Genomic DNA, 18,829 nt, shown 5'->3' with positions numbered 1-18,829 from the left:
ATACCGCCCATAACTTTCTATCGGAGGAACCCCACGTATCATCACACACTTCATTTAATTTATCTGATTCAGGCAAAACTACAAGTAGTTTATTCACACCCTACAAAATACCCTTATTTGTGGTACTTGTAGTATCAGAAATATGTAACACCTCCTTCATGCCCTTAACATGTAACGTGTGGCCCTAAAGGAAAATACGTTTGTTTCTTCACCGTCGACACTGGAGTCAGTGTCCGTGAGGTAAATGGGCGTTTTTACAAGCCCCTGACGGTGTCTGAGACGCCTGGACAGGTACTAATTTGTTTGCCGGTCGTCTCAATCGTCAACCAGCTTGCAGCGTGTTGACATGATCACGTACTTCCACAAGTAAGCCATCCATTCCGGTGTCGACTCCCTAGAGAGTGACATCACCATTACAGGCAATTTGCTCCGCCTCCTCACCAACATTTTCCTCATACATGTCGACACACACGTACCGACATACAGCACACACACAGGGAATGCTCTGATAGAGGACAGGACCCACTAGCCCTTTGGGGAGACAGAGGGAGAGTTTGCCAGCACACACCAAAATGCTATAATTATACAGGGACAACCTTTATATAAGTGTTCCTCCCTTATAGCATTTAATATATATTTATATCGCCAAATCAGTGCCCCCCCTCTCTGTTTTAACCCTGTTTCTGTAGTGCAGTGCAGGGGAGAGCATGGGAGCCTTCCCCTCAGCCTTTCTGTGAGGGAAAATGGCGCTGTGTGCTGAGGAGAATAAGCTCCGCCCCTTTCTCGGCGGGCTTTTCCTCCCGTTTTTTTAAGAACTGGCCTGGGTTAAAATACATACATATAGCCTTAATGGCTATATGTGATGTATTTATTTTGCCAAATAGGTATTTATATTGCTGCCCAGGGCGCCCCCAGCAGCGCCCTGCACCCTCCGTGACCATGTCAGTGAGCCGTGTGACAACAATGGCGCACAGCTGCAGTGCTGTGCGCTACCTCTCTGAAGACTGTGAAGTCTTCTGCCGCCTGTTTCCGGACCTCCGTCTCTGCCGTCTTCAGCGTCTGTAAGGGGGATCGCGGCGCGGCTCCGGGACGAACCCCAGGCTGACCTGTGTTCCGACTCCCTCTGGAGCTCAGTGTCCAGTAGCCTAAGATCCCAATCCATCCTGCACGCAGGTGAGTTGGAGATCTCTCCCCTAAGTCCCTCGTTGCAGTGATCCTGTTGCCAGCAGGAATCACTGAGTGAAAACCTAAAAAAAAAAAAACTTTTCCAAACAGCTCTTTAAGAGAGCCATCCAGATTGCACCCTTCTCGGACGGGCACAAAAACCTAACTGAGGCTTGGAGGAGGGTCATAGGGGGAGGAGCCAGTACACACCATGTGACCTAAAAAGCTTTTTAGATGTGCCCTGTCTCCTGCGGAGCCCGCTATTCCCCATGGTCCTGACGGAGTCCCCAGCATCCACTAGGACGTTAGAGAAAAAATAATAACATATGTCTTTATAAACAGGACACCACAGGCTGCTCACCCTGTATAATAATAAAAGGACACCAGAAGCTGCTCCCCCTGTATAATAATTACAGGACACCACAGGCTGCTCCCCCTGTATAATAATTACAGGACACCACAGGCTGCTCCCCCTGTATAATAATTACAGGACACCACAGGCTGCTCCCCCTGTTTATAATAACAGGACACCAGAGACTGTTCCCCTTGTATAATAATAATAATAATAATAATAATAATAATAATAATAATAATAAAAACAACAACAGGACACTACAGGCTGCTCCACCTGTTTAATAATAATAATAACAATAATAATAATAATAATATTATTATTATATTAGAAGAAAAAGAAGAAGAAACCACAGGCTGCTCCCCTTGTATTATAATAATAATAATAATAATAATAATAATAATAATAATAATAACAGGACACCACAGGCTGCTCCTCCTGTATAAAAACAGGACACCACAGACTGCTCCTCCTGTATTATAATAATAACAGGACACCACAGGATGCTCCCCCTGTATAATAATAATAATAACAGGGCACCACACACTGCTCCACCTGTATAATAATATCAGGACACCACAGGCTGCTCCCCCTGTATAGTAAGACGCCATTACCTGATCTCCACGGACACTGGGAGGCTGCAGCAGTCGATGAAAACTCACTTCCTGTATGTGGAACGCACAGTACGGAAGTAAGGTGGACCGCACAGGCAGGAAGTAGGGTATGATTGGCAACGGCTGCTACCTGGTTACTGGCCCCTCCCCTCCTCCACCCGCCCACAGCCCAGCACTCTGTAATTACTATTACCATACATGTCCTCAGTGCAAGAGGCCGGCGGCCATTTTCTTGTAGACCAGTCCGGCAGCAGCAATAGGTTCCCTGGCCGTGTAGTGACGTCAGGAGCGGCGGCCATTTTCCCCTGGTCTGAGCTCCGCCTTCCTGCTATCATTCCCACAAGGCAGCAGGAGCAGAGAGCAGCCATTGCTGTGTCTGGCAGCAGGTAATGATATTATTATTATTATTCTATAGGCTGAGCAGCTCTGGTGTCAGGTTCTGTACTACAGGGGGAGCAGCCTCTGGTGCCTTGTTATAGTGCAGCTGGAGCAGCCTCTGGTGCTGCATTATCCCTGTACAGGTGGCTGACACTCTAGTGTCCTATTACTGTAATACAGGGGGCGCAGACCCCGCAGGTATCGTAATACAGGAGGAGCAGGCTATAGTGTCCTGTTATTATTATTATACAGGGGGAGCAGCTTGTGGTGTCCACTTATTATTATTATACAGGGCAGCAGCCTGTGGTGTCCTGTCTTATTATTATACAGGGGAAGCAGGCTGTGGCGTACTGTTGTTTTTTATTTGTTGTTATTATAATACAGGGGGAGCAGCCTGTTGTGTCCCATTATTATTATTTTTTTGCAGGGGGAGCAGCCTGTGGTGTCATTTTATTATTACTATAAAGGGAGAGCATACAGGTAATGTTATGTGCATGTACGCTTCTATAAGGAGTTGTGTGATGCTCCTAAGAATAAAAAAAACTCAAGAAAGGGGAATAATAGAAGTTATTCTTTTCATATTCATATTCAAGTTCATATAGTGGTTTTTATATATATATATATATATATATATATATATATATATATATATATATATATGATATATGAGCATTTTTTTAAAGATAGTGTTACTTACTATCTCTTTTTTTTAAATAAAAATACATTTTGAATTGCCTTTTGACTCCTTTGGTTGTAAAATCTTTTCAGGGATTTCAATGTTTATAGTGTTAAGAGCGCTTCTATTATTCCCCTTTCTATTATTATACAGGGACAGAAGCTTGTGGTGTCCTGATATTAATATTATTATTATTATTATTATTTTAATACATTGGTGATGTCATCTATAGTAGTAATACAGGGACATGACTAGGGGAAGTGAGGGATATCTGGGAGCATCATAGTGACATCTCTTAGATCTATAATTATAATAATAACAATAATAATAATAATAATAATAATTCAGGGACATGACTGGGGAGGTGAGGGGATCTGGGAGCATCACAGTGACATCACTTATATCTATAGTAATACAGTGACATGACTGGGGAGGGGATCTGGGAGTGTCACAGTGACATCACTTATGTCTATAGTAATAATACATGGACATGACTGGGGAGGTGAGGGGGATAGGATCATAACAGTGACATCAGTTATAGCTATAGTAATAATACAGGGACACGAGTGGGGAGGTAAGGAGGACTGGGAGAGCCACAGTGACATCACATATATATATAGTAATAATACAGGGACATGACTGGGGAGGTGAGGGGATCTGGAAGCATCAGAGTGACATCACTTATATCTATAGTAATACAAGTACATGACTGGGGAGGTGAGGAGATCTGGGAGTTTCACAGTGACTCACTTATATCTATACTAATAATACAGGGACATGACTGGGAAGGTGAGGGGATCTGGGAGCATCAGAGAGACATCACTAATAGCTATAGTAACAATACAGGGACATGACTGGGAAGGTAAGGGGATCTGGGAGCGTCACAGTGAGAACACTTATATCTAGTAATAATACAGGGACATGACTGGGAAGGTGAGGGTTCTGGGAGCGTCACAGTGAGATCACTTATATCCGTAGTAATATTACAGGGACATGAGTGGGGAGGTGAGGGGGATCTGGGAGTGTCAAAGTGAGATCACTTATATCTATAGTAATAATACAGGGACATGACTGGGGAGGTGAGGGGATCTGGGAGCATCACAGTGACACCACTTGTATCTATACTAATAATACAGGGACATGACTGGGGAGGTGAGGGGATCTGGGAGTGTCACAGTGACACCAGTTGTATCTATACTAATAATACAGGGACATGACTGGGTAGTTGAGGAGATCAGGGAGCGTCACAGTTACATAACTTATCTGTAGTAATAATACAGGGATAGTGTTCACTCTGGAAATAATGTTAGGCAGGGCCCTGAACTGCGGTGGCATATGTGTGCGCGCACGGCAACACCACGCATGCATCTGAAAAGGGTTCGTGGCCATGTAAAATAGGGTTCGTGGCCATAAAACATCATTTAAGTGGGCGGTGCGGACCTCAGATGTTACTGCAGGGGGCGTGGGCGGCCGGCAGCTTCACTGTTGGAGACGTGCCGCTGGGCTTTCTCTCTCTCCTAGCATGAATGGATGTCATCCGCACGCGCAACACATCTTTACACGCTAAGAGGGGAGGAAGTGTACGGCAGTTTTAGCAGGGTGCCGCAGAAAGGGCAGGGTTCAATTTTGCCCTTAAAAAATAGGGAAGGTGCGGCACCCTTCTAAAACAGCCTAGCTTGAACACTGAGGGACATGGCTGGGGAGGTGAGGGGATCTCGGAGTGTTACAGTGACATTACATATCTATAGAAATGATACAGGGACATGACTGGGGAGGTGAGGGGATCTGGGAATGTCACAGTAACATCATTTATATCTCTAGTAATAATACATGGATTTGACTGGGGAGTTTAGGGGATCTGGGAGCATCATAGTGACATCACTTATATCTATAATCATAATAATAATTCAGGGACATGACTGGGGGGGTGAGGGGGTCTGGAAGCAGTATAGTGACATCACTTATAGCTATAGTAATAATACAGGGACATAGCTGGGGAGGTGAGGGGGATCTGGTATTGATACAATGACATTACATATCTATAGTAAAAATATAGGGACATAACTGGTGAGGGGAGGGATCTGGGAACATCACAGTGACATCACATATCTATTAATAATACAGGGACACGACTGGGGAGGTGAGGGCATCTGGTAGCATCACTTACATCTATAGTAATAATACAGGAACATGACTGGGGAAGTGAGGGGATCTGGGAACATCACAGTGACATCACTTATATCTAGTAATAATACAGGGACACGACTGGGGAGGTGAGGGCATCTGGTAGCATCACTTACATCTATAGTAATAATACAGGAACATGACTGGGGAGGTGAGGGGATCTGGGAACATCACAGTGACATCACTTATATCTAGTAATAATACAGGGACACGACTGGGGAGGTGAGGGCATCTGGTAGCATCACTTACATCTATAGTAATAATACAGGAACATGACTGGGGAGGTGAGGGGATCTGGGAGCATCATAGTGACATCACTTATATCTATTGATAGAGTCAAATATTTACCTTTTAACATAAGCTATATACTAATACTGTATAGCCGTAATGGCCGCTAAACCATGTGCACGTGCTACGCACTTTGTACGCTTTTTGCGTACAAAGACTGCACACATGGTACGCAAGTAACGTACACACGCTGCGCTGGGTGTACGGAATACACGCAGCGAGCGTACACACAGTCAATAACCTTTTAAACCTTAAACACAGAATATGCTTATACTGTAAACCTTAGTACTGAGATACTGTAATGATGTAACACTGGTTAACCTTGTTATTAAGCAAGCCGTTTGAGCGATTGAGATGCACAGAAACCCCTAGTAATAAATGGTAAAACACACAACACTTAGTGAGGTTCCAACACCTTCTTAGAAGATTTTAGTATGTAAAAAGGGGAAAAACAGTTACAGCTTATACACTACAAGCCTAACATTAATAACTAAACCGGATAACATAAAACAAATATAAACAATAGCGAACGATCGCAAACACAAGTACACAGAGTGAGACTGAATGGCATACACAAAAGGTAACAAAGTGGCTACAGAGAACATACCATACGTGGGAATACTCGCATGCGCAACCCGGATCCAAAGCTCCGATATCAAGCAGATGATCGTTGATGAGAGAGAGTACTGGCCGGTCAGGGAACAGTGGCCTTTATATACACACCCTATAGCACAATACAATGGTCCCTACAATCTCATTGTCCATTGGACACAGGAATGTGTCTCCGCATTATAACAAAAGGTCATAGGTGGATTCGAACAGGTGGGCTGTGACTATTTCCAATTGCTTAGGTGGGAGGTATCCTCAGGATTCCCGCCGCATGGATAATGAACTGCAAATACAGTAAATGTCTGTAAACTACTTTTATACATAACTATACGCAGGAGCAAACAATCTCTTCCTAACCAACACCGGAATGTTACTAATAAAATACTCTACAGTTGGACACCAAACACCACCGTTCAACCTTTGCCTGACCCTTCATATCATGCAAAGAGGAATCCCAATGTCCACGAACCATTTACACTAAACATACTTGCAGACGTTATTAAGGGAAATATTATCTACTAAACACACTATATGAGTTAACTATGCTATAAACGAGTCGCCCGCTACAAGCTTACAAACTCTACCGTAAATACGCATATCACGCGCGTAATCGCCGGAGCGAGTTTACGCAATTTGCGGACATGTGCACGCACGGCAGACTGAATGCACGAGCAGCGGGCATGTGTATTGGGGTTAATACAAGGCATTGTGAATCACAATATTTTTCGACTTTGACAGTCCACCCTTTGGCAGTCACCAATAACTGCCACTTTCTAAACAATTCAAACAGAAAAATATATATGTCATCATGGAATACCTTATTATGATTGGGTAGAGGGAGGAGAGGAGAAGGTGGGAAAAATATGACCTAGTGAGATAGTGAAAGCATGTGTGTATGAAATCCATGTCTGAGGGATCATGTATCATCGTGCCGTACGTGTTCTAAATCAAGCTTCGAGGTATTGCGAAGTATACATTGAATCCTTCTCATCCCGTATTAAGGGTCTGTAAATGGGCTAACAAACTCTACCGAGCTCTTTTCGGCTTTAGTTCCAACAAATGGGGTGCACATTAGTTGATGATACATGAAAGGGGAGAATATGTGAGTGCTGATATATGTGCCTATATTACCTGTCGACTATGTGTGTCACTACCTGAAGATAGTAGAGATGAAGATAAGAAACGTGTTATAAATGCAGTCGTATGATTATGTATGTGGTCGCCGATTGGGGTCTTGTTGATGTCTTGTCTGATGTCTTGTCCGGATTGTCGTATCTTTACTGTAGCTTTGCGGTAATTGGCCAACAAAGCTTCTTCAAGTGTCCATAAAAAGAATTACAGTCTCTAAAAGCTCATTAGGTGTCTGTGACACAGTTCATCAGTGGTCTGTATAAAAGTGTTATAATGTTAGGTTCCTGGTGCTCAGAACAAGAGAGATGTTATGAAGTGAGTCCAGAGCACCAGGACGTAATGCTGGGAAAGGGGAATGGAAAGGGAACAGCCCCCGGCGCCCTATCTCCGTTGTCTCGCCCGTGCGGTCAGCACACTCTTGCGAGACTATGGTTGCTTGAGCCCATGGCAGCCGCATTTGAAGGGCGGATTACGTCTGCCCAACTTCGATGCCCCCTCAGGTCTTAAAGAGAGACAAAGAGTGTACCGAGACAGTGTGATAACAAGGGGCCCTTTAACTGAAACAACCAAGGCCAGGGGCTACTAACTAGCCTAAAACTAAATGTATGTGCGGCTTGCCGCCAAAGGAAAAGAATAACAAAGGAAATGCTGACCACACACCGACACAATACTTTTGTGTACCGGCGGTGACAGCATAAGCAGAACCCTCTGCAAAACACCAGTGACAGAAATAATAACGGAATACAGCGGCCTGGGCCGACGGACGCGGCACAGCCGCTACTCACGGAACCGGTACGAATACTGGCAAACGGACAGGAACCTCCAATGCTGCCGACACAAATTCTGAGAACTGGAGGACAGGGAGAATCCCAAACGACAGACCGGTGGACACCAAGAAGCCAGAAACTTGACCAGGCACAGCAAAGCCACTGGACTTCAGGACAGGAACACTTAACGGCAGGACACGGGATCAGACACAGGAATCAACACAGGGACTGACACAGGAATTCAGGGACTGGTAGGAACAAGCTCAGAACTCAAGCAGACTGGAAACTTAGAAATATCACCAGCATCTGCGAACTGCACTGAGCCAGCATATAACAGAGAGACCTAATTAATAATCTCATGCAGCTGCCCTGTTGCATGACTCCAAACTGACAAGATGCAATTAGCAGCCAGGTGAGGCTGAACACATGGGAACAAGCTGCAATTACACAGACTCACCAGCGGCAGCAACCAAGAGTATTCTAAAACAGAGCAACGGGAAATCCTGGCCTGTAAGACAACTTATAAACATAAAATACATAACTGACATGCAAAACAGGAATGAGCCACAGCCGTGGCTCATAACAAAAAGGTCATCAAATTCTTCTTCCAGGTGGATTACTTGGTACCTCTGAGAAAATCAAAGGAGAAACGGGTGAAAGAAACAGTCCTTGGAATCATATCTTATCACAACATTGTCTCAATCGTTGGGTCATAAATTTACTTCAGGCAACACTTTTCCAATGTAACACAATCCCTCTGAGTTTGGGGCAAGGAACCTATACGCCTTTCTCCCACATATGAAATATGCATCCTTGGGGAGAACATATGGGACAGAATATGACATAACCATATTACAAATTTTCCAGGTAAAAAAATCCTATCCCTAATTCTCTCATCTGTCTAGTACACGTATCCGGTTGTATGATATATGCACAGTATCCTGGTGATACTTCTCCAACTCGCATGGTCCTACTTCCTAGAGTGTACCTATACCGGATATATTTTCCACCGTCGGCCATTTGGCGTATAAGTTCTGAGTCTATGGGCATTCTGTCGGCTCTATGTAAAAATGTCATGGTTTGGTTGTTCCATGACACTTCCCAATTTCCCGGCTTTCGGGGATTGGAAATGTTAAAACATATTAGGGACCTATCTACATGGTATTGGTGGAGCTTCAAACTAGGGGGACTAGAAATATTAAATCTCTTGTCCACTGGTCTCCCACCCTTTAACTCAAGTACCTCATCTACCGTTAAAGGATATGGCACTAGTCCTGACTTTCTATGACCTTGAGGTAATTGTGAGCACACCCAACAGTCTGTCTGATTTAACACTTTACCCACCAATGAGTGATAGTCATTCAATGGATGCCGGTCCATGTTGATATTAAAACTGGACTGACATTGCTTGATGCAAACGTCCTCAACTATATTTTTACAATTCCTACAGATGCCGTTCTCTTCAGCTAACAATCCTTCACAATGTCTATTAATGTCATGGCTACTAGATCGTTTTCTGATACTCACCTTTGCTCGGTGATTGTGTTGCTCTTGGAATCTTACAAATCCATCCTGATCATCAGAACCCATTCCAGATCCTTTCTCGACCTTACTGGTACTCTCACCGAAACAGACTGCTCTGGCCAACAACAGGGTCAACAGGAAAACACAGACTGCAGTCTCTTGGGGGCGAGTCCATCTTACAGGAGGTGAAAGAGAAAGTTGTAATGGGGGTACAGAAAATAATTGAAGGGAAAGAAAAATGTTACGATAATTTGTCCTCTGGTCTTATTGTTCTTCTTGCTCAAATGTCATCTCAAAGGTGCTGTCTCTCACTCTTCCCAAAATGAACACTCCGGTGATACAATATTCTTTCCGAATCAGCGATCTTTCTGTAAGGCGCATAAATCTTGCATTACCATTTGTCTAACTGATGTGTGACATACTATCCGTAAAACATGAAAGAACAAACAGAGAGAGAGAGAATAGGAAAGGAAAACATTGTCAGATTCATCAACAGGCTGTCGCATCAACATGTCCACCGGTATCTCTGCACAGTCTCCCCACCAGTATCTCCACTCTCCACCCTTTGCGTCTGGCCAAACACAACGATGCTGGTAAGATATACTGGGGTTGGGTAGACCTCTGAAAAAGACCAAGTAGTCATGTGACGTTTGAGTTCTGTTGGTGAACGTTGGAGATGAGAAGAAAACATTTAAAGATAAATTACAAAGTTTACCCGGCTGTCCCTGTGTCTACAAGGAACTGACCTCCCAATTGCATTGACTGTAACCTCAGGCTTACTATCAAGGCTAATGATCAACTTTACTGGCTGCACATTACAGGTGCGGCCCAAAATTCTTCATATGTGATCCCTGATTATAATTTCGTGTGTCATAACTTGGCTCGTGTTCTTGTCTAGGGGGTCTGACTTTATGTGGGCTGTTACAGTTGCTTGCATAATGCCCTTCTCTTTTACAAAGATAACAAACCCTTGGCTTCCTCCATGTGCCAGTGTCCTGGGGTTTTGGTCAATTTGATGCCTCCTCTAGTGCTTGGATGCTCATCACCATCAACCGCTCTCCCTGTGCTTCCCTGGTTCTTCGGATATTATGGTCATGTTGTTGTCTAAGGGGTTGATATACCTGGTATGTGTCTTTAAACATACAATTTCGTGCATAATGACCTTTCCTCTTGCAACTATAACATCTTATCACATTCGACTTACCCACAGGGGTCTGGGGCTTAGACTGAGGTAGTTTACTTATTGTCACCAGCTTACCCCCTTGTGACTCCCTGTGCTTGCTGATATTCCGTTCGTGCCCAACAGCGGACTTTCTTAATGCAGCCACCGAGATACTTCTCCAGTTAGGTTGAGTGGTCTGTATCCTTGTTCTCAACACTTTTGTTAAACCTTTCATTAATACATAAACCGCTACTTCTCTATGATGTATATTTATCTCAATGTCTACGATCCCAGTGTATCTAGCCATTACCTGCAGTGCTCGATTGAAATAATTAGAAGCAATTTCACCTTCTTTTTGTCTTATGGAGAAGATTTCGTTCCACTTGACAACAGCTGGGAAATATACTCCTAATTGAATGTTGATCTGTTTAACATTTTCCTGATTGTATTCCTCAGTAAGAGGTACCTCTGCGTCTAACTTACAATCAGTAATGAATTTCGCAGGGTCAGTATTGGAGGGCAAACATGCCCTCAGCACTGTCCGCCAATCTTTATTGGTGGGTTCTGTGGAGTTTCATAGTTCTTTAATAAACCTCTGACATGCGGCTAGATCTCTCCTGGGATCAGGAAATTCAGACATAATTGTCCTTAATTCTGTCCGGAACCAGGGGCGGTGCATTGCACTGTTCTTGGCGGGAGTGATTGCCAGAGCGTCAGTCTGTCCATTTGGGATTGCAATCACCCTGACAGGATTAAGTTCAACAACATCATCTGGTGTTGGCTCTACAATATGAGGTGTATTTGTCTGTGCATGATATACAATACCGTACTTACCTGCGGACACGACCTCACCTGACCCTCCGTAAGGGGGTTTGACTACTGCCTTTACCGATTGGGCCGTGCCCACCTGGGTGTCTCGTATGATGGCTGCTGGAAAAGGTGCCGACATCGTGCTGGGCTCACTTTCTTGCTTGTAATCCTTGGGGAAGTTTAACATGAGTGCAGCTTGCACGGGTTAGAATTTGTACATTTATCAGTTTTCCTTCTATCATTATTACATTTATTACATTTACTCTTATCATTATTAATACAGTTACTAAGTGCACAATTATCATCATATCGCAGTATGCCATTCTCTGTAGCCATTGCTTCTCCAGTTGCCATATGTTTCCTGCTAAAGTGAGAACAAGCTGTGTAAGATAATCTTCCTTGTATCTCACCTTCCTGTTGTCATAAATGTAAACAATTATAATGTCTATTCCGTTGCTTCCCGGATTTTATGAGACCTATCCTTCTCCTTAAATTTTGCAAAACCTCAGGATTAAAATTGCCCACCCTGGGAAACTTATCCCCATCGTTCACAGTCATACGTTCCCACTCATTGCATAAAACCTCTGCGTGTGATCCATATTTTTCACACATTATGTAGCTCGCCGACCCAACTGGTCGTGGTACTAAGTCATCCTGAACCTTGGTTGATCGTCCCTCACTTGAGCAACTGGCCCCCATTATTTGCAGGTATTGCCTTCTCAGCGAATGCCCACAAAAAAACAAATTGCCCGACGTAAGGCGACGGTGAAAGTTCAACGAGTGCCTTCACTCACTCTCGCCCACGTTGACCAATACACACAGAAACTGCTTTAGCGCTGGCGTACTCAACTTAGGCCCCTATGTAACCTGTATTTACTAGGGCGTGTGTGAGTAGGTTACCCTCCCCAGTAAGTTTCGGTTGTTGGAGAATTCCTGAGTGATCAACGAACCTCCCTTTAAAATAAAAAAAAACCTACACAAATCACGTTAGAATGTACAAATAGCGTTTATGATCCAACAAAACTGAATGGGTATCAAGGTAACAAACTAATGCACACAATTACATGCGGTACAGTCGCACTGTGTATAAATAACTATTATTTATACGCCTTACGACCAACGGAATCGGTTGCGAAACCTTCAGCCGGAGCTTATTCTCAACACGGGCCTATATGGGTTTTGCGCCAACCTCTCTGTGGGTTGCGCCCACTACCTCTGACCTTTCTTAAGTCAGGGTCTTCAAACTTTAGCGACCTTCTGGTCTGCTGTAATACTAACTTGCTCCTTTTACCTTATTTCACTGTTAACATGAGATGCCTCCCACGCCACCACGTGATATCACTTCACGAGTGTACTTCTACGAAATCTCGAATTGTCTCAAGATTCACCCAAAGAAAAATTAACTTGCATACACACGCTTCTTTCACTTCAAATATACTTTTGATTTTTCTGTACAGAAAATTTCTTTCATTCAGGTAACACAGGTTAATCCCAGAGGAGATGCAGCCAGAGAAGGATCTAGTTTTAGGAAACTGAAAGAAATTGTGCTATTATCTCGAGGCTTCCGTATGGCCTTACTAAAACAATGTTATCGTGTGATTTGTATCTAGTGGGCGTATCTGTACGCACGTTGCGTAAACACGCCACTTGTGTAGGCCTTTGCGTCGCGTACGCTTGACTCGCACTCTGTGAGAGACACGTGTACACAGGCCGGATACGTCCGCAGTAACACAAATAACACTCTTCTATAAATGTAAACAATGTTTAACTATAATCGCTTACCAAACACCACACAGATTCCACTGTATCAACCTTTAACTAGGCCAGGCTGTGTGCGTGTTTTACAATTACTCCCTTTAAGTATTAATCTTACTTTTAACTAAAATAGCATCATATTTTTCTCAGTACGTAATCAATAATAAATGGCAAACAGGAAGGTAGATAGGTAAAAATACACAGATACAATACAATTTTAAATGAATCTAATAATCAATGCTTCCAATAGTATGTTTCACATTGTATAGCTATCTTGTAGAACATACATTGATATGAACACACACATAATTATAATATTACATCTATGTACTAATCACTGGTCTCCCGAGACCCATTCACTTATTCAGTGCTTCTAATTTGCATATGAATATGCTTTTAACTGTCTGTGAAGGTGATTCTCTTCACTGCTAGGAAAAAAAAAACAGTTACACAGGTTAATTTGCATTTCAATGGCCCATCTCACAACAAGCAGTTCAACAGAATCTTAGAGGTAAGGAGAGGGGGAAAAAAAACAAAAACTTTGTTTCTCTGTGTGTCGTTCCTAAATCAAATATTCATTTTATTATTAACTTTCATTAAACCCCATCTAAACTATTTATAATTGATTATGACATGGGTTAAACAAATGCATTGGAAACTCGTAAATGGTGATTTCTTTTTGACAAAGGACGGCTGATTATTTCTGAGTCAACTGAAAATCGGCTATTTAGAAAAAACATTTTTTTTACCTTCCCAAAATGGCCGCTGCTCCTCCCCCTTCCACATCCATTAGAGTTACACAAAATGGAGGACAGACCATGCGGCTTCTTTTGTCACAAAGAAAATCACCATGCAAGCACCTGAAGTTATTTTAGGCCTGGGTTAAAAATAAAACTATCAAGCTATGCAGAGCGATTAAAAATACTTTTAAACCTATTTAAACAGATAAGCAATCCAATCTGAATCAAATACGATATGACTCATTTGAACCTTGTTTTGCAACAATATGGTCAGATATGCAGAGTACAGGTGTGTGCGTGTGTTACATGTGTTGCGTGTGCAGTTGGCACCAAATAGAAATTAAAACCAGATTTAAAAAGACAATAGCTTAACGTGCTTACCTTCCTCGGATCCCACCAGCATCCCTACAAACCAAGCGAAGCAGACGCTTATCTGATCAGCACTACCGTATCCCCAACCTTTACTGATAGATAAAGTCTGCCTTAACCTGCTAGGCTGTGGGTATGAGGAAATCCCAGAACTAGCCCTCAATTGATAGAGTCAAATATTTACCTTTGAAAATAAGCTATGTACTAATACCGTGAAGCCGTTATGGCCGCTAAACCACGTGCACGTGCTACGCACTTTGTACGCTATTTGCATATAAAGACTTCGCACGTGGTACGCAAGTAACGTACACACGCTGTGCTGGGTGTACAGAATACACACAGCGAGCGCACACACAGTCAATAACATTTTAAACCTTAAACACAGAATATGCTTATACTGTAAACCTTAATACCGAGATACTGCAATGATGTAACACTAGTTAACCTTGTTATTAAGCAAGCTGTTTGAGCGATTGAGATGCTCAGAAACCCTTAGTAATAAATGGTGAAACACACAATACTTAGTAAGGTTCCAACAACTTCTTAGATGATTTTAGTATGAAAAAGGGGAAAAACAGTTACAGCTTATACTCTACAAACCTAACATTAATAACTAAACAGAATAACATAAAACAAATATAAACAATAGTGAACGATCGCAAACACAAGTACACAGAGAGAGAACGGATGGCATACACAAAGGGAAGAAATGACTATAGAGAAACTTACATACGTGGGGAATCTTTCGCATGCGCAATCTGGAATCTAGCCCTCAGCTATTCAGGTAGAAAGCCTTGAGTGAGAGAGAGTGAGTGCCCCAGCAATGTTGGTCCTTATATTTACAGCATACATTCACAATACAATGGTCCCTACAATCTCATTGTTCATTGGACACAGGACTATGTCTCCACATTATAGTAAAGGTCATAGGTGGGTTTAAACAGATGGGCTGTGTCCTTCTCCAACTGCTCAGGTGGGCGGTATCCTCTGGATTCCCCCCTGCATATGTAATGAATTGCAAATACAGTGAATGTCTATAAACTACTTTTAAACATAACTATACGCAGCAGTGAACAATCTCTTCCTAACCAACACTGAAATGTTACTATTAAAATACTCTTCAGTTAGATACTAAACACCACCATTCAACCTTTGTCTAACACTTCATATCATGCAAAGAGGAATCCCCATGTCCACGAACCATTTACACTATACATACTTGCAGACATTATTAAGGGGAATATTATCTACAAAACACACTATATAGGTTAAATATGTTACGATCTAGTCGCCCGCTACCAGCTCACAAACTACGCCATAAATACACATCTCCATGCGCAGGCGATGTCGGAGCGTCCCTTACGCAACCTGAGGGGATGCGTACGCACGGGGAAGTGGGTGCACAATCAGCGGGTATGTGCATTGGGGTTAGTACAAGGCATTGTGAATCATGATATTTTTCGACTTTGACACCTCCGCAAAAACCTCAAACGCAAAAAGTAACACAAGGACTAAGCGGCCTAGGCCGCAACGTGCGGCAGAAGCCGCTACTCATGAAACCGGGAGAGAACCCCAACAAACGAGAATCCCCAGATGACTGCAACAGGTTCACTTGAACAGGAAGGATTCCCAGGACCGGCTTCAGAACTCCAGGACTCAGGAGCACAGGGATCAGGATCGACCAGATACACCAGACCAGGAACAGACGTTACAAGGCAGGAACAGCATGCAGGAAGTTATCACCGGCGTCTGTGCCAGGTAGTGAGGGAGAATATAACAGGGAGCCCTCCAATAGCTGCAGCGAAGCTTAATTAGTAATGTTGTGCAGCTGCCCTGCTGCACGACCAGAGCTAACACGTGTATTGATTGATAGGAAGCAATGGGGAACGCGGTTCATCAGTGGCGTCCCCGTTGCTAAGGGTCCGACGGCTAAGCGCGCACGGCATCCCAGCATTGCCAGGGACCCGGCGGCTCAGTGTGCATGGCGTCCTGGCGTTGCTAGGCGCCGGGCAGGGAGGGAGGTACGGCGGCCGTGAACATCGCTCAGAAGCAGACTGAGCTGCGCCGTGGACAGCGGCACCTAACAGTACCCCCTACCCTTGAGGAGGGGTTAAAGAACCCCTAAAGCCGGGTTTCTGAGGAAATTCCTGGAAGAATAATCTCTTAAGTTTAGGGGCATGTAGATCCTTATCCAGGACCCAAGACTTTTCTTCTGGGCCATAGCCTTTCCAGTGAACCAAAAAATAAAGCCGGCCCCGAGAAACTTTGGAACCTAAAACCTTCTCCACCAAGAACTCTTGTTGCCCCTGAACATCCACCGGAGGTCTACCCTGGGAAGTCTTCCGAGGGAATCTCCTGGAAGAAAAATACTGCTTCAGAAGGGAACAGTGAAAAGTATGGCCAATTTTGAGTGATTTAGGCAAGCGTAGCCGAAAAGCAACTGGGTTGACCTTCTTAATGATAAGGAACAGTCCAATAAATTTGGGTCCCAATCTAGTCGAGGGTTGTCGGAGCTTGATATTGCGGGTTGACAACCACACCTTATCTCCCACCTTAAAAGTGCAGAACCTATCAGAAATTATTTTTTCTCGGAAGGCAGCCTTCTTAAGGGCAAGGTGCACCTTTTTCCAAATCATTCTGAGACGGGAAGTTAAGGTTAATGAGGAGACTGGAAAATGAGGGTAAAAAGAATTGGCTCTAGGATGAAAGCCCAAGACCGAAAAGAATGGGGACTCCTTGGTGGAAGAATTACAAGAGTTATTATAGGCAAACTCGGCCAAAGGAAGAAATTCAGACCAATCATTCTGAAGTTTGGCTGAATATAGCCGTAAATACCATTTTAAAGATTGATTAACACGTTCAGTTTGTCCGTTAGACTGTGGATGGTACCCAGATGTTAAAGAGAGTTTCATATTTAATGAGGCACAAAAACGTTTCCAGAAATGGGCGATGAATTGCGGTGCCCGATCAGAGACAATATCCCTGGGTAAACCATGGAGCCTGAACACATGGCGGAGAAATAAAATTGCCAACCCTTGAGCAGAGGGTAATCGGGGAAGAGCAATGAAGTGGGCCATCTTACTAAAACGGTCTACTACCACCCAAATAACTCGAAATCCAGCTGAAAGAGGAAGGCCCACACGAAATCCATGGATATATGTGACCATGGCCTGAGAGGAACGGCTAAAGGTATGAGTTGCCCGACCGGCAACGATCGAGATACCTTGTACTGAGCACAAACCTGACAGGAACTGACAAATTCCCTTACATCTTTAGAAGATTAGGCCACCACACTGAGCGAGAGATTAACTCCAAGGTCTTAGTGATACCCGGATGACCAGAAACCTTATTATCATGAAACTCAGCTAGAACAGTGCCTCTCAGAAATTCAGGGACAAAGAGACGATCAGCAGGAGTAAGTTTAGGACCCTGCAGTTGAAGCTGGACTAACTGAGTAAAAAAATCCTGTGTGAGGCCTGCCCGGATGTATTGATTGATAGGAAGCAACGGGGAACGCGGTGGCGTCCCCGTTGCTAAGGGTCCGGCAGGTAAGCGCGCACGGCGTCCCAGCGTTGCCAGGGACCCGGCGGCTCAGCGCGCACGGCGTCCTGGCGTTGCTAGGCGGCAGGCAGGGAGGGAGGTGCAGCGGCCATGAGCGTTGCTCGGAAGCAGACCGAGCGGCGCCGTGGACTGCGGCACCTAACAGGTATTCCTTCTTCTCTATAAGGCCTAGGCTATTCAAGCCATGGTACGGTTGGTCCACCGGACATGTCAGGTCCCCCATAACAATTCAAAATGGATTAATGATCGCGCACACCTGCAGTGCGGCCCTTGTGATAAAAAGACCCTTCACCGGTCTATATCAGAACATAAAACAATATATCACAAATGCAGCAAACAGGACATTGGAGCAAACAGGAAGGACATTTGTCCGAAAAGCTTCAGGCGTGGTGACTGACTGATCAGGGATCGTACAGCTGGTTGAATACCCGGTGGTGTGACCGTTCTGGACAACTGCATACATATAGGACGGTAACTGCATATGTGACGATCCCCCATCCACCATAGTGGTTACACCCCTTTGTTATCTGTGTTCTTGTGAGTGCAATGCAATAAATATTGTTCCCCTTTTACATCTGGTTGTATTGCTCTATGTCCCTCTCTTTCTGCTTGAGATATTGAACGATGGAATGGGAGAATACTGGAAATGTACAACTACTGGACTGCATTGAAGCCTAGATGGGGTGATACACAGTATACTGGATATGTACAAAACGCACCTCAATGTGAGGACGTTTCCTATTTG

The 18,829-nt window shown here is 43.9% G+C and overlaps 1 protein-coding gene across 1 annotated transcript in view; it reads left to right on the top strand.

Moving 5' to 3' along the window:
* The first annotated feature begins 2,477 nt into the window (after positions 1-2,477).
* LOC135006179 (oocyte zinc finger protein XlCOF8.4-like) overlaps positions 2,478-18,829 on the top strand; it is a 39,748-nt gene continuing 23,396 nt past the window's right edge. The window contains exon 1 of the mRNA XM_063951996.1: positions 2,478-2,516. The gene's annotated coding sequence lies outside the window, so the exon portion shown is untranslated. The remainder of the gene's footprint in view (positions 2,517-18,829) is intronic.

This window comes from Pseudophryne corroboree, unplaced genomic scaffold, assembly GCF_028390025.1.
Source record: "Pseudophryne corroboree isolate aPseCor3 unplaced genomic scaffold, aPseCor3.hap2 scaffold_2098, whole genome shotgun sequence".
Lineage (NCBI taxonomy): Eukaryota > Metazoa > Chordata > Amphibia > Anura > Myobatrachidae > Pseudophryne > Pseudophryne corroboree.
This window is presented reverse-complemented; position numbering and strand designations above follow the sequence as displayed.